This window comes from Chlorocebus sabaeus, chromosome 17 (assembly GCF_047675955.1).
Source record: "Chlorocebus sabaeus isolate Y175 chromosome 17, mChlSab1.0.hap1, whole genome shotgun sequence".
Taxonomy (NCBI): domain Eukaryota; kingdom Metazoa; phylum Chordata; class Mammalia; order Primates; family Cercopithecidae; genus Chlorocebus; species Chlorocebus sabaeus.
Genome location: NC_132920.1, coordinates 26,750,319 through 26,756,909, shown reverse-complemented (window position 1 = coordinate 26,756,909; position 6,591 = coordinate 26,750,319). Strand labels below are relative to the sequence as shown.

At 42.1% G+C, this 6,591-nt stretch overlaps 2 non-coding genes across 2 annotated transcripts; both read left to right on the top strand.

Moving 5' to 3' along the window:
- The first annotated feature begins 3,079 nt into the window (after window positions 1-3,079).
- TRNAM-CAU (transfer RNA methionine (anticodon CAU)) lies at window positions 3,080-3,152 on the top strand. Its single transcript has one exon. It is a non-coding gene; the product is annotated as a tRNA-Met (tRNA).
- A 2,965-nt stretch (window positions 3,153-6,117) lies between these two features.
- Window positions 6,118-6,190, top strand: TRNAA-AGC (transfer RNA alanine (anticodon AGC)). The gene has a single exon. It is a non-coding gene; the product is annotated as a tRNA-Ala (tRNA).
- The last annotated feature ends 401 nt before the right edge of the window (window positions 6,191-6,591 follow it).

Genomic DNA, 6,591 nt, shown 5'->3' with positions numbered 1-6,591 from the left:
CTCCCCATATAATTCCACATGAGATTAAATTTTGAAAGAGTCTCATATTCGTGACCCATGGGTCAATGCCATCTAGCAACCATTCAGTGGCTGAATCCTCAGGCACTCAGCGTCCCCAGAGCCTAGGGGCATGCCTTATGCCCCCACATAAAGATTTGTTGAATAAATGCAGGTGTCTCACTCCATTACCGTGCCGTATTAAAGATGTATACTTTCTCTGCCTAGACCGTTACGGTAATGCCCTGACCTTCCTCATGATCTTTGCACTCAACTCTCAACTCTGTGCCCTATTGGAATGATACTGAAATGCAAATTCAGTTACAGTCTGTCCTAAATTCATTTACCAGCAAACTTTGCTTATAGTGCTTAAACATTTTATCCTGACATTCAAAGCCCTTCGTAAAAACCTGGCCTGTCTTCCAGCTTTACTCCTGGAATTCAATCCTATGCACACTCTCACAAAACAAAGTAATTGTTAATTCAGCTTCAAAACCTGTTGTTTTATTCTTCTGAGACTTTGCCAATACCTTTGAGCAAGGCATCTTGATAGCTCCTCATTTTTAAATGTAACTGTGGATACTGCCTTGAGTGGAGACAGAGAGAAAAGGGAAGCTGAAGGATAATGGATTGTAAAAATCCATGCTTTATCATTCTTATCTGGTTTGATAATCAGTGCCTAGAAAGGAGTCAAAGAAGGTTTTCTTTCTACATCTTCTAAATAACACAAAACCTAGCTCCGCATTAAAGCCTTAGAATCAGTTTCTGGGATTGAAAAAAAAACAAAGCAGTAGATTTCAGACTGTCATATTCAGATTCCCACAGATGTGGCAGCCACAATGCAGAATACTAACCACTATATGATCATGGCAGGCCACTGGGAAAAGCAATGACTTCTATTTATTACAAATTTTTCATGCCAATTGCCTTTTCCTCAAACCAGCAAGAGCTCAAAAGGGCATCCTTTATGATTACAAAGTAGAAATAACTGCGAAATCTTCATGGGTAGATCGATCTTGCTTCTTTTCACCTGTGGCCAATTATCTTGCTCATTCCAGAAAAGCTCACAGCTTGCCATCTTATCTTGGTTTAAGAATTCTTTTTGAACTTACCCTATGAAAGAAAACACACAGAAGAAAGCTTTCCCTCTGCATGTCATTGATTTCTGAACAGGAAAATACAAGAAAGTATCATCATAACTGCAGACACTGGGCATAAACTCAGAGATCTAGATTGTCAGCTTTTCAAGAAGCTTATATTCCAGGGGAGAGATCGAAAATAAAACAATAATTTAATATGCTTTCCAATTTATTAAAAATTGTATTTAAAAGATGGAGAGAGAGGCAGGACACTGATTCAGTCAGAGAGGTCAAAGAAGGACTCTCTGAGACAGTGACATTTGAGTTGTGGCCTCAGTGATTAAAATGAGTCCACTGTTCTGGGTCTGGAGCAAGACTGGTAGAGTGCAGAGGCCTACAGCAGGGGTCTGGGCCTCTGTGGGCAGCCAGAAGACAAGCCAATGGAGGACTCCAGTTACCAGACTGACAGCAGAGCCAAATATGAAAATGTTCCTTTTTCTCAGGCCTCGAGACTACACACCAAAGTCCCGAGCAATCAAGGTCACTCCATTTCCAGACGACCCTTGTATCAGAGCTCCATCTCAGTTCCTTGCAGACTTTTCCTGAGGTGAAATGCAGGGACGGTCCCTCTGCTCAGCTCAATGTGGATCATGACCTTCCTGACCTTCCCCTTTAGCTCACCCTCACCAGATTCTGAGGATTGATGAGGAGGGAATTGCTTTACAGCATTTTCTGCTGAGCATTTACTGCAAGATTAGGTCGATGTTCAGCTCATTGCCCACTTAGAGAAAAAAAAAAAATCTACCAGGTTTCATGTGTGACCCTGAAAAATGTCCTCATTTGTTCTGTTTGTAATATAGGAGGTTATCCAGAGGAATTTTCCCTGGATGTTATTACATTAAATAGTAGACAGGGTACTGCAATGGTGAGGCCCAAGGCAGATGGAAAGAACCACAGTTCACTGCCTGCTGCCACATACACCCTATTCCTGATCTGCCTGTGGGACTTTTTTCTAAGAATTGAGTTTGTGCCAAATCCTTCATTCCCTGACTCTGGCTTTCTGTCTGACAAATTCAAAAGAGATGTGCAAGAATAATTTTCAGTATTTGGCAAATCATTGAATGTGGTGTTTGAAGGAGGACAATGAGTCAAAGATGACTTGGAAGTCTAGGCCCAGGAGGAGGTTGAGAATTTGCTGTATGCATGAATGGACTACTGTGGACTACTGTGGAGAAAAACAGGCAGAGAGATAATGAACAGGAGCAGAGAAAAGACTCCCATTTTGGAATCTAAAATAAATCTACTTCTCAGTTCAGGGTTTGCCACCTAGCATCTGTGGCACCTTAGAAACAATAATTATCTGAGAATCCACTACATCTAGAAAGTGCACGTTAGGGCACATCGTTTCGTTAGCGAAATTCAATTGGACCACGTAAACGTAGTAAATGTCGTAGTATAATTAATAGCACACAGGAAAAAACAAAGGGGTAAGAAACAAGGAGGTTACTATTATAAGCGGTTTGTGCTTTTTGTAGCGGCAATGTCTTCAGTCGTGTAGATGCAAGTGGAGATATGAGGGAAGACAGTAGTATGGTCAAGAGACATGTTTGATGACCATTTCTTCATTCACTTATCCAGGTGGTCAGTGAACTATCATGAACTGAGAACCTCGTGTCTTTTTTCAACAGAGGAGACCATGGAAAGTGTAAGAGTGACTAAGATCTCTGAGGGAAGGAAAAGCCGTATCACTGGGCTGCAAGAGGGAAAAAGAGTAGCAAAAGACAGGTACAATTGATCCTGGTAACGCAGAACCCAGACGGTCCTATGAAATACTGGAAAGGCGTAGACCCCTCTGGTCTTGGGTGTGGAATCTTCCTAGTGCCTCATGGGTTGATACAGAGTAACTTTCAAGTAGAATTGATTGTGGTTTTTAAAAGCTGAAACTGTAAAGCAGGTGGGAAATGAACTTTGATAAATTGGATGTTATGGAAATGTGCAGATGAGCCCTCTTAGCGCAGCTGGCAGCGCGTCAGTCTCATAATCTGAAGGTCCTGAGTTCAAGCCTCAGAGAGGGCATTGATTTTAGTATATTAGTTCCATACACTAAATATCGGAACATAAATGCTGTACCAGATAAGGATTTGAAGACTGACCCGATATTCGTAGAAAATGGAAAGAGTATATAAGTTTTCTTGTTTCTTCGACTTTCCACTGCTTGGAGTAAAATGAGTGGTGAAAACAGAAGAGTAGATTACACCAGAAACTACAAGCTATGTCATAGCATTGGTCTTTCTAGCTGACACAGGAAGCAGGGGAAATTTCTCTTCCAACTTCCCGCTCTCAGGTTCATCTAACAGTAATTATTGGGTGGATTGGTGAAGTCATTTATTCTTTTCATCATCCAACAAATATTTCTTGAACACGTATCTTGTTAAGAGGCTGTTTTGGGTCAAGAGTGAATACAACGCAAACATTCCCACCTTTGTGAAACTATGTCCTAGTTGAGAGGAGTGGGGAGAAAGTGTATACAACACAAATAGTCCTACCATTGTGAACCTACATCCCACCTGGGAGGAGTGGGGAGAAACAGACAGGAAACAACACAAAATATGTAAGAAGTGATTTGACGATGTCTACTGTGAGGGAATCGCTAGGCAGTAAAGTGGTTGGGAATGTGGAGGTGGCACATTCAACTTTCAGGAGGACAATCAGGGACTCTGTCACCTTGACAACTTTAGCCTCGCCTTCTACTGGTCATCTTGCCGGAACACCTGTGCCCATGTTTTTCTAACACTGTCATCAGAGTACTTTTACCATCAAGGCAACCGGGGGTTAGGAGAGCTTTTTGCACAGAAGGCTACTTGGCTTCGTTGGAAAACTGATGATACATGAGGACTGGGGTGGTCAATCCCTCGCATGCTTCTTCATATGAAAAATGAGGACTGTGGGATTCTCTGGCTGGTTCTCAGCACCTAGAGGTGGATCTGGGCAGTAGGAACTGCTCAGCAAGTGTTAGCTACTGCTTTTGTTGCTTTCTCCCTGTGGAAAACTGGCCTCTCCCACTGAATTTGTATCATAGGCATTCATGGGGGCCTTGACTGTATCAATATCTGAAGAGAGATTTTAGTGAAGTTCTGTTGTCATGGCTGATTTGCTCATTTGGTAGCTGGCATCCAGCTTCTTCTGAACATTAAAATAAAATAAAATAAAATAAAATAAAATAAACTATGGAGGAATAGAATACAGATATATAGTAAGGTATTATTTTCCAGACAAAAAGGATTTGGATAAAAGAATCTAAGAATTTGTGCATGGTTCTTTTAAAATTTCTTTGATTTTTTTTTTTTTTTTTTTTTTTTTTTTGCCTGTTTTTCAAGTCTCCAATTTTCGTCACCCTTCACCCATCAGGTCCGAGAGATAGCCAACGGTCAGAAGGAATCTGCCAGCAACTACCATAGCGCTTTCGCCTGCCTGAAGATGCCTCTTTATATTCAGCCTTCATGGGAAGTAGCAGCACCATCCCTTCTCAGAGAGTAACCTCTGGAGTAGCTGAGCTAACCCCAGTTGTTAATCTGAGCTAATCCCAGTTACCCCAGCAGATTTACAGATTGAGGTTAGAACCCAGTAGGGTTCTCTTCCTGAAAAGAATAGGCTTCCCTCTAAGGTTTCACATAGATACTGGGTGAGGAAGAGCCCTAAATGGCTTGAAAAATTGAATGCTCTTTGGGCAAAGCAGGAAGCCCTGCTATGGAAGAGCGTCATTTGAACATAAATCAGGGTCTCAGTACAAACAGAGTGCTCAGGAGGTCAAGATGGTTAAGCAGACAGTCTGACCAGAACATCCATGGTGAAGAGAAACAATCTTGTTGGAAGAAGGATGACGATAATGGGGGACATAGAATAAAGGCTAAAAATGATTCAAAGAGAATGCAAAAAGAATCAGGCACAAATCCTTTACTATATTCTGTGGTGCAAATCTCACCTTACTATGTGTTTGTATTCTATTCCTCTGCAATCTTTATTTTATCTTTATGTTCACAGAGACTTGTTGGTGCCAATTAAATGAGCACAACAGCCAGTGACAACAGAGCTGCACTAAAATAGTCCCTCATCAGCTCTTGAGAGCAGGTTCCTTAAAGGTGAACAGGCTTTTCAATCACTGCTTCCCTCCATGTGTATTTCTCACACACACACACACACACACACACAAACACACTCCACTTAAATCGAACAGATTTATTTCTTCCCACAGGAATTCCTAAAAACAGCCCGGTTTTCTCCAACATATGTCCACTCCTTCGCTGCATAGCTCAATTTTGATTATTACACTCTGATATTATACGTATTCTTACACTCTGATATGATCTTGTCTCTTATTCTTTATGGCTCTGCTCTGTAATTTTGTTGTTGTTGTTCTGACATATAGTTGGACACGTAACTGGTACATGACACACTTGAGCAAGGAGGTAACCCATATCTCAGATGTAAGTGAAAGAAGCACTCTTCAGGGGTTTCCTAGGGGAGTGGTCAGCACACTAGCCTCATTTGTGAAAGGGCCTAGTTATGAAAACAGCAGGAGCTTTTTGCCTTCCAGAAATGCGTACCATCTCACAACCCCCAGACAGTCTCAGCTACAAGGAACAAGTGATAATGCCATCCCACTTTTACACACACACACACACACACACACAAAATCATTTAATCATTTTTAATCATTTAATCCTTTTTTAAAAATCTGTGACGCCTTAGCTGGGCAGGTCTAGGCAAGTCCTCCTTTGCTGGAATGTGCCTTTTTCTAAGTTTAGGATATTCCTGGAATATCCTAAACTTAGCATTTTGGAAGCACGAGTTTTCCCTCTGTGACTTTCTCCTTCTTCCCTTTTCTCCTCCTTCTTTGCAGAGAATGAGTAGCCACCGGGCCTTGCCCTGGGCCATCAATGAGAAGATCTGCTCTTAGTAGAGTCCTGCTTTTGCGCTGAAGTCCCTGAAATCACCTGTGTTCCATGCCACCCACTAAGGATAAATAAAGCTCCCCTGATGTGGGGAGTTAGCTCAAGTGGTAGAGCGCTTGCTTAGCATGCAAGAGGTAGTGGGATCGATGCCCACATTCTCCAAGCTTTATTATTCGGACCTTGGGTCTCCAAAAACTCAGATCTCCAAACCCAAGTTAGTGTCTGAGAGGAGGATGCTGCTTTGGTTCAAGACATAGGAGCAGCAACAATACAGGGCTGGTGACGGCTCCCTCCTGGCATTCAGTGTAGTGTAGATCTACTGTGTAATTCATTTTCTGTTTCTTCAAGGAGCTGTGAAGCCAAGGGACATATACACCTGTTCTTTTCTCCCTGTTTCTGCCTGCAGTTTGGTCCTAAATGCGAGACAATTGTGAAAAGTGCAGGGCAGCGCCACCTGGGTAAATACAGCCCCGGCTTTCTGGTCAGGGGACTGAAACCAGGATGTGTCAAGTAACTAGAATGTACCTGGACAGATACTGTAGAAAGCAAACCCATAAAGTTGT